General features: G+C 43.8%; 1 protein-coding gene and 1 long non-coding RNA gene across 2 annotated transcripts in view; one reads left to right on the top strand and one right to left on the bottom strand.

Annotated features, from left to right (window-relative positions):
- The window catches only part of LOC104998377, a 3490-nt gene extending 2073 nt beyond the window's left edge, over positions 1-1417 (top strand). The window contains exon 2 of the long non-coding RNA XR_826451.1: positions 1121-1417. This is a non-coding gene — a long non-coding RNA (uncharacterized LOC104998377). The remainder of the gene's footprint in view (positions 1-1120) is intronic.
- ANKRD55 (ankyrin repeat domain 55) overlaps positions 1-8941 on the bottom strand; it is a 111558-nt gene that overhangs the window by 55895 nt on the left and 46722 nt on the right. The gene's annotated exons all lie outside the window — the stretch shown is intronic.

Genomic DNA, 8941 nt, shown 5'->3' with positions numbered 1-8941 from the left:
TGAGTTAATATGCAGACAGCATTTTAGGCATGCCTGGAGCACAGTGTTTTTTCTAGAATACTTAACCCTGGAAGTTTTAGCCCAGGCTCCATCTCAGAATTCCCTGAGGAGATTTTTTTAAAAACCACAAATACCTGGGTTGTATATTCAAGGTTTCTGACTCAGTAGGGCTGGAGAGAAGCCCGGCTTCTACTGTTTAAATAAACTGTTCAGGAAATTCTTGTAAACAATCAAATTTGGAAACTACTGAGGAAGATGCTGAACGAATTAATCAATGAATATTCATTGTCATAGAATTGTGTCCCCGGCCCCCCAATTTATATGTTAAAGCTCTAACCTAGTGTGTGTGCATGCTCAGCTGCCTTAGTTGTATCCGACTCTTTGCGACCATATGGACTGTAGCCCACCAGGCTCCCCAGTCCATGGAATTCTCCAGGCAAGAATACTGGAGTGGGTTGCCATGCCCTACTCCGGGGGATCTTCCTGACCCAGGGATGGAACCTGAGTCTCTTGTGTCTATTGCATAGGCAGACAAGTTCTTTACCACTAGTACTACTTGGGAAGCCCCTCTAAGGCCCCCAGTGCTCTAAAATGTGACTGTATTTGGAGACAGAGCCTTTAAAGAGGTAGCTAAAATGGGGGCTTCCCCGGTGGCTCAGATGGTAAAGAATCCACCTGCAATGCAGGAGACCTGGCTTCAATCCTTGGTTCAGGAAGATCCTCTGCAGGAGAAAATGGGAATCCACTCCAGTACTCTCGCCTGGTGAATTCCATATAGTCCACGGGTTCAAAAGAGTCAGACACAGCTGGGCAACTAACACACACATATACACACATACATACAAGTTAAAATGAAGGATGATTCCAGTGGGCCCTAATCCCATTTGATTAGTGGTGGGCTTCCCTGGTGGCTTAGATGGTAAAGAATCTGCCTGCAATGCAAGAGACCCAGGTTTGATCCCTGGCTTGGGAGGATCCTCTGGAGAAGGGAATGGCCACCCACTCCAGTATTTTTGCCTGGAGAATCCTATGGACAGAGCAGCCTGGCAGGCTATAGTCCATAGGGTCCCAAAGAATTGGACATGACTGAGTGACTAACACTTTCACTTCACTTTTGCAGTGGAATGACCATTTGGAGAGACAGCAAGAGGATGGTAATTGAAAGCCAAGGAGAGAGTCTCAGAGGAAACCAAACCTATTGGCACTTTGATGTTGGACTACCAGTCTTCAGAGCTGTGAAAAAATAAATTTCTGTTGTTTAAGCCACCCAGCCTGTGGTACTTTGTTACGATCATCCCAACAGCAAACTAAACTCACCAAGACAATAAACTGTTGTCTATGTGGAAACAATTTAAAAATTCAGAAATTATTTTGGAAGAATTATTTGAAGAATAAAATGGCTTGTCTTTCTGCTGAATCAGATTTTCATTGTTGCTCAGCTTAGGTTACACCTAAGGTCTTAAGTATTAAATTGCTTAATACTGATCAGAGGGATTGATCATGCTGCATTCATTACAAAGAGTACTTAAATGGGGATAGACTTCTTCAGTGAGGGTGATATAAACAGGAAGCTTAAGTGGTGGTTGGCTTTTTTTCTTTTTTAATTTTTACAGTGTTGTGTTGGTTTCTGCTCTAAAACAATGTAAATCAGCCATAATTATACATATATTCCCTCCCTTTTGAGTCTCCTTCCCTCCCCTCACCCACCCCTCTAGGTCATCACAGAGCAACGGACTGGGCTCCTTGTGTTAAATCTAGTCTTATCACTGTTTTGGGGGAGCCAGGACAATGCTGTGATTTAAATCTGGTTTCACCACTGTATGACCTTTCTGAGCTTCTGGTCCTCACTGCTGTAAAAAGGATAATAACAGTGATGGTGGTGGTGAGAGTTAAATAATGCAACAGGTGTAAAGTATACAGATTTTAAAGTATACAGATCCTAGTATACAGATTTTAAAGGAACAGTGGCTATGACTGAAAATGGCATATTTATTTTTATTATTTTTTATGAGTGAATATATCTGTACCTTTATTATTATTTTTTTTTACTTTACTATATTGATAAAATAAATGTGCCATATCCTTTCTGAATTCTAGAATTCTTCCATCAGGTGGGAAGATGCTACAAAAATAATTGCATTATAGTTAACATTGTTTTTTATGTTTTCCTTTACAGCTTCTTTATGAGGGGAGGGTAACTGGTGATTATCTTTCTTTCTCTCTTTCTTTTTCTCTTTCTCTCTCCTCCTTTCTCCTCCCCTCCCCTGTTCTCTCTTCTCTTCCCTTCCTCTCTCTCTCTGTGTCTCATTGATGGCCCTGGTCTGATGTCTAGGGTACATCTGGTGTAAGTGCTGAGTGAAGGAGAGTGAGAAGGAGCAGGAGGTTAGTTGTGTCCAGTCTGGTTATCCTTGGCTGACCCTGAGCAGACTGAGATCATCTGCAGTGAGACAGGCTTTTCTGGGGCTGCTCCAGAGCAGCGTGATCACACTGGGAGAAGCGAACTCTACCCAGATGGGAATGGGGGTGGGGAGATCAAGAACTCTTCTCACATCCTGGGTGAGCCTCCAAAGATCACGGGGTGAGCCCTATCCTGGATATTTCTGTTTGCCTCTCAGATCCAGCCTCTGCCCTGCAGATTCCTGCTTTGAAGGCTGACCTCCAACAACGTCATCATGCAGGTCTCCTGCCCTCGGACTTCCATTGGGTTTGGTCAGTGGGAGAACCTGCAGGAGGAAGGAGAGGAGCCACTTCCCTTTCTGACAAGGACTGTTTTTCCTCTGCAAAAGGCCTGGGCTCCTGCCAGGTGGCCCCTCTCCTGCACTCCAATCACAGCTACAACACAGCTTCCAGTAAGAGCTTCCTTTCTCACCTCTTGTGAGCTCAGGGTGAAACATGTTCCTGTGTTAGGAGGAGAGTGGGGTGGAGACTGACACCATCTCTTGTTAGTTGATTTCAAATGTGTTACTCACTCAGTCGTGTCCAGCTCTTTGTGACCCCATGGACTGTAGCACTCCAGGCTCCTCTGTTCATGGAATTCTCCAGGCAAGAATACACCATTCGCTTCTCCAAGGGATCTTCCCAACCCAAAGATCGAACCCGGGTTTCCTGCATTGCAGGCAGATTCTTTATCATCTGAGTCACTAGGGAAGCCCTAATTTCAAATAGCCTTTCATTAAACTTTCTTAGTCATCCCTATTTCATGTTTTCCCTGTCATGACTCTGAGTGATATATGCAAATGTATTCCGCTTGCTTCCATTTGATTCCTAAGTCACTAAGACTCATCAATCTTAAAGCTGGTACAGATTTATAGATGAGTATTCTCTCTCTCTCTCTCCCATTTTATGAGAACAAATGACCCAGTGCACTATATTGCTTGCCAAGGCCAGCACACATTGCCTTGGTTATCCAGCTTGGACAGAACCCAGGTGTCTGGTTTCAGCCTGGTGCTTCTATACTGTTCTGTGGTTCAGAGGCAGTCTGCAAAACACTTGTCCCACATCTGTCTTAATGACCAGTGGGCTTGCAGACCTCTTAGTTTTGTTTTCTTAGCGCTCCTGTTATGTGCTAAGCTGACCCAGGAGTATTTATCCCATAACCCCCAAGTCCATCTACTACCACTAGCTAAAACTCTGTCCGTCTCTCAGATCTCCAGCCACAGCATCAGGCCCACCTCCTCCCAGCTGTCAGGACAGCAGACCCAGGTCCCAGCAGACAGGCAGAGTGGGGGTGACGAGAGCACAGAGGCTGGGGCCAGACTGCCTCTGTGAGATCCCCTGCTCCCTCACCAATCAGCCAGACCTTGGACTCGTTAGGAAACTCTCAGTGCGCACATTTTCCTACCTGCAAAATAAACATAACACCTCTTTTCTAAAGATCTGTTGTAACTGTAAATGAGTCAATGCCCATAAGGCTCTTAGAATGGACTTTATATACTATAATAAATTCTATATAATGATTGATTTCTTATTACAAAAAGGTCCTACCCCTTATATCTTGGGGTCCCCTGATTGCCATGAGGTGACTTGTTGGCCAGGGAGAGCTCAGTTAGAAGTATCCTGGAAAGAAGGGAGGCTTGTCTCCTGGAGCTTCTCTGTTTTGCTGGCCCCTTGGTCTCACAGTCCTGAAGCTGGCTCAGCCTGGGGATGACTGAGGAAAAGGGTCCCCAAGGCTGCCGTCTGCTCTTGTCCTGGAATCTGCCCAGTGGTGGGAGTAAGCTGCCATGAAATATCCACTGCAGATTAGGATGCATCATCTCGAAACTAGAGAGCAGGACCCCGAAGAAATGATTTCCTTTCTCCCTCTAGCTGCAATCAAGAGAATAAAAAGAGGCAGAGCTGCCGGCACTTTGGCAAGGAAAAAAAAAAAATCTGCTGGTAACCATGGAGATGATGAAAATGACTTTCAGAGAGCCCTGTGACTGCTTTCAGAGGAAATCGCTGCTTGCCTTCCAACTCTAGCATGCACAACATTGTACAAACAGAACTGCATGCTCTTTGCAGCTTTGTTAATGATCATGCCCCTTCTTTCACATCGGCGCCCTCTGAATGTCCTAGCCAAGGAAGCAAGAAGAGCCATGGGGAGCTGAAAGGGAGAAAATTCAGACCTGCTGAGGAGTGGAGTATTCAAAGCAGGAAGGGAACTCATGAGATGAAACTTGTGCTCCTTTGCTTTTGTCCATCCAGCGTGCCCTCGTGTTCTTAATGATAGGTCCTTCCTCCCTGCAGGAGCTTAGATTCCCCACTGAGCTATCGCTTGGCTAAGGCTGCACATTGACTGGTTGGTTTGCTAGCGAGTTGTTTCCATCAGAGAACCAAAATCTCTCTGGAGGCAAAGGGCTAATTGAAGTGTCCCCTTGGCTAGTTTACAAGCTGCTTCAGTTTGAGACTTCACCCTAAATAGTCTCCAGCAAGCACCGAGTGGAAGGAGTGTGTGCTGTTTGGAAATCTAGGGGTGAGTAGATTTTAAAAGGAGTCTGAGTGCCTGAGTACAAGTCCACAATGTGGCCAGCACATATGCTTATGATTAGAGGGAAAATATACATGTATGTACACTGACAAAGGCAGAGAAGGGAGTTCCAGAGGAGCTAATGGTTGAGTTTAATGTCCACTGGGTTCTAAAATCTTGCAATGCTCTACATCCCAAGGTTAAAACAAACGGGAGTGCTGTTCATACCCTGATGAATTCACCGGAAACGTGTGCTCCTGTCAGTGAGTACAGGACTGTGTGTACATGTACCTGTGTGGTTGTATTTTTTGTGGACCTGTGTGTGCTAAGGTGGTAAAGGCCAGGGTGAAGGCTGGTAAGTGGCGGTATCGGGGTTTCATTCTTTAGTGCTGATCAATTGCACCTTTTTATTTCTGTCTTTCATCATCATCAATATCCGCACTCTCATCATCATCGCTAACGCTCAGTGAACACTGACAGTTGATGCTGTTCAGTGCTTTCTCACATATTTTCTCGTTTACCTCTGCCTCCTTACCTAGGAGGTAAGTACTGTATTACTCCTACTTTCTAAAACAGGAAGCTGGACCTTAATATGTTAACTTGCCCAAGATAATCGTGTCTATAAGAGATGGAGCCAGATTCATCCTCAGCCAGTCTGACGCCTGGGCTGGCACTCCTGCCCACCCTTTACCTCCATCCAAAAAAAGGATTTTAGGTGGTTTTCAGATACATATAGTAAGACAAGATCACAAGAGGAAAGTAGGCAGAGAGAAAACGAGGGCAGGATAGAGCACACATAATTATGGTCCTATGTGCATGCCAGAGGTGAGACACAAATTGGGTTTTGAGTTTTCTAAATATATAAAGAGAGAAACCTGATCGTAAGTCACAGTGTCCACATAGTAAAAATAATTCATTGGAAGAAGCACAGGAATTCCTCCTTTAGTAGAAGTTTTTCTTGTGTGGTTTTTCTGAAAAGATTGTTTTTGGACACAGAACAAAATATTTCCTGACAATCAGACAATAAGGAGTTCTGTAAGGCTGTTTCTTTTTTTGTTTTGACTACATGGTATGCAGAACTTCTTGGACCAAGGATTGAACCTGTGTCTCCTGCACTGGAAGAGCGGAATCTTATTTACTGGACTACCAGGGAAGTCCCATAAGACTATTTCGCATAAGGCCTCTCAGGGTAGACTGAGGGCTTAATGACAAAGTGTGGCCATTAAAATGAATTCAACAGGATCCACAGCAGTGGACTCCAGGAGCACGGCAGACCCGTTGGGCAGGTTACTTATCTTCACACAAGCATTAGGCAATTCGTTGTCTTCTTGATGCCTTAGTTTTCTCTGTAAATGGGGATAGAAATATTACCTACCACATAGAGGTGTGGTAACGGAGAAGGCAATGGCACCCCACTCCAGTACTCTTGCCTGGAAATCCCATGGATGGAGGAGCCTGGTAGGCTGCAGTCCATGGGGTTGCTAAGAGTCGGACATGACTGAGCGACTTCACTTTCACTTTTCACTTTCATGCATTGGAGAAGGAAATGGCAACCCACTCCAGTGTTCTTGCCTGGAGAATCCCAGGGACGGGGGAGTCTGGTAGGCTGCCATCTATGGGGTCGCACAGAGTCAGACATGACTGAAGTGACTTAGCAGCAGCAGCAGAGGTGTGGTAAAGGTTAGATGAGATAGCACATAGAAAGTCCTCAGAATTTTGCTCAGAACATGATAAATAATCAGTGTTCCTTGTCATCATCATGCTTGTTATAACTATAGACCTCTATGCTTCAATGGTCAGACAAGCTGGCCTAAAGTTGTATCCATTTAGAAAATTAAATAGTTGAACAGATTTGTGTGACTTAATGGAAGGTCACTCCCTTCTGCATTATTATTTTAGAATTAAAAAGTGCCTGTAAGGCAGACTAAGATTTTTTCTTAGAAAGTGATTCTGAGTTCAAGCAGACACATAAATGGGCTATGTTCTTGGGCTATGTTCAAGCCCAAGTTCTTTGGCTTGGTTAGTGTTGCCTTGAAACATTTAAAGCAGATGTTATCAAACTCTTCCACAGCCATAAGATTTCTCAATAAAACAATGATAAAAGTATCTAGTTTTAAGCAATGTAATTCCATAAGAAATCCTTTCAATCAAGCTAGTTTTGAAATGTTCTCTAGGTAACAAAGTCAGCTGATTTGTTATATCGGTTGTACAAAACTAAAGGTTGGCCCTTGCCATCTTCCTCTACAAAGATTCAGTCCAAACTGCTGAGATTGCTGACTTAACCCCCTGAAAGGGGTTCAGGGTGGAGATCAGGAATGAGCCACCCCGTGCTCTGGGGAAAAAAAACTGGCAGAATAGGCCTGCATGGAGTTAGATATTTTCAGAAGAAGGTTTTATGAGCCCAATTCTTACATCTCTTCATATCTAGAAAAGCACTAAAATCTTTCAGGATAACAACTGCTTCTCGTGACTTGCAGTAACCTTCTACAAAAATACGTGGTTAATGTATGTACTCCCCCTTCACCAAAATCACATAGACACTGACCTTCCCTCTACCTCTTTGCAGTAGTTTCTCAGAGCTATCTGAAATGCTATCTCCTGGGCTATAGTCCTCATTTTGCCCCAAATAAAACTTAATTCACAACTCTTACATTGTATAATTTTCTTCTCTCAATAGTTGTTAAGGTTTAACCCAATTCATTTTTGGATAACATTTATCAGAAATGCTAATTTTGGTTTTGGAACATTTAATCTTACCCTTTGGGTTTTACTACTTACAGCAGCTAGCATTACCATAATTAAAGCAGATTTTATCTTCCAGAATCAGCAAACTGTCCATCTAGGACAATAAAACTATATTATTAGTACAAAGAAAATTTTATTTTTTTGGCTTCAGCTCTTCCAAAGGTGGTGACTGGGTCATTTGGGACAGTTTCATGAGAAGGGGAAACCACAGCTCTGTGTTCTCCCAATTACGGTGATGTAATGTAAGTCCTAGAGAGTCTAGAGTCATAATAAGAACTAGTCTGACAAATCCACAAAAGAGGAAGTATGCTTAGATTGTTTTTGAATATATTATTGCAGTGATTTCAGATGATAAGCCTACTCTATTGACCAAATTGAGGATTTTGATGCAAAGGCTTAGTTCACGCATCAGGTGCAATAGTTTAATGGCAGAGCCAGCTTCGCACCAAAATTCTTGTCCCCCTTTCTTGGATTGGAGTCATTGCCAGGATGTGGATTCTTTCTTGGTCAAGGACTATGTTCCCTAGTGCTCCTTCTGGCCGAATGACTCATCCTTATTAATGGAATGTGAGCAGAAGTGAACTGTGTCATTTACAGGCTGAGATTTTAAAGAAATAAGTGAGGCTTGTCTACTCTCCTCTTACCCTGTCTGCAGGCTGAACAAAAGGATTCTGTGATCCTAGGAAATAATGAAGCCACAAGCTGGCATCTCTGAATCATCTGTGGAGGGGAGCCACCTCCCCTGCTCCCAGTCCAGGAAACCTACATTGGAATAAACTTATATTATGTTAAAATGCTTTCACTTTTTACTTTCGTGCATTGGAGAAGGAGATGGCAACCCACTCCAGTGTTCTTGCCTGGAGAATCCCAGGGATGGGGGAGCCTGGTTGGCTTCCATCTATGGGGTCGTACAGAGTCGGACACGACTGAGCGACTTAGCAGCAGCAGCAGCAGCAAGGCTTCTATGGTGGCTCAGATGGTAAAGAATCTGCCTATAATGTAGGAGACCCAGGTTCAATCCCTGGGTCAGGAAGATCCCCCGGAGTAGGAAATGGCAACCCACTCCAGTATGCTTGCCTGGAGAATTCCATGGACAGAGGAGCCTGGTGGGCTACAGTCCATGGGGTTGCAAAGAATTGGACCCCATCTAGGATGGGGAACACATGTATACCTGTGGCAGATTCATTTTGACATTTGGCAAAACTAATACAATTATATAAAGTTAAAAAAAAAAAAAAAGAATTGGACATG

The sequence above is a fragment of the Bison bison genome, unplaced genomic scaffold (genome assembly GCF_000754665.1).
Source record: "Bison bison bison isolate TAMUID 2011002044 unplaced genomic scaffold, Bison_UMD1.0 scf7180017864328, whole genome shotgun sequence".
In the NCBI taxonomy this organism is placed as follows: Eukaryota; Metazoa; Chordata; class Mammalia; order Artiodactyla; family Bovidae; genus Bison; species Bison bison.
This window is presented reverse-complemented; position numbering and strand designations above follow the sequence as displayed.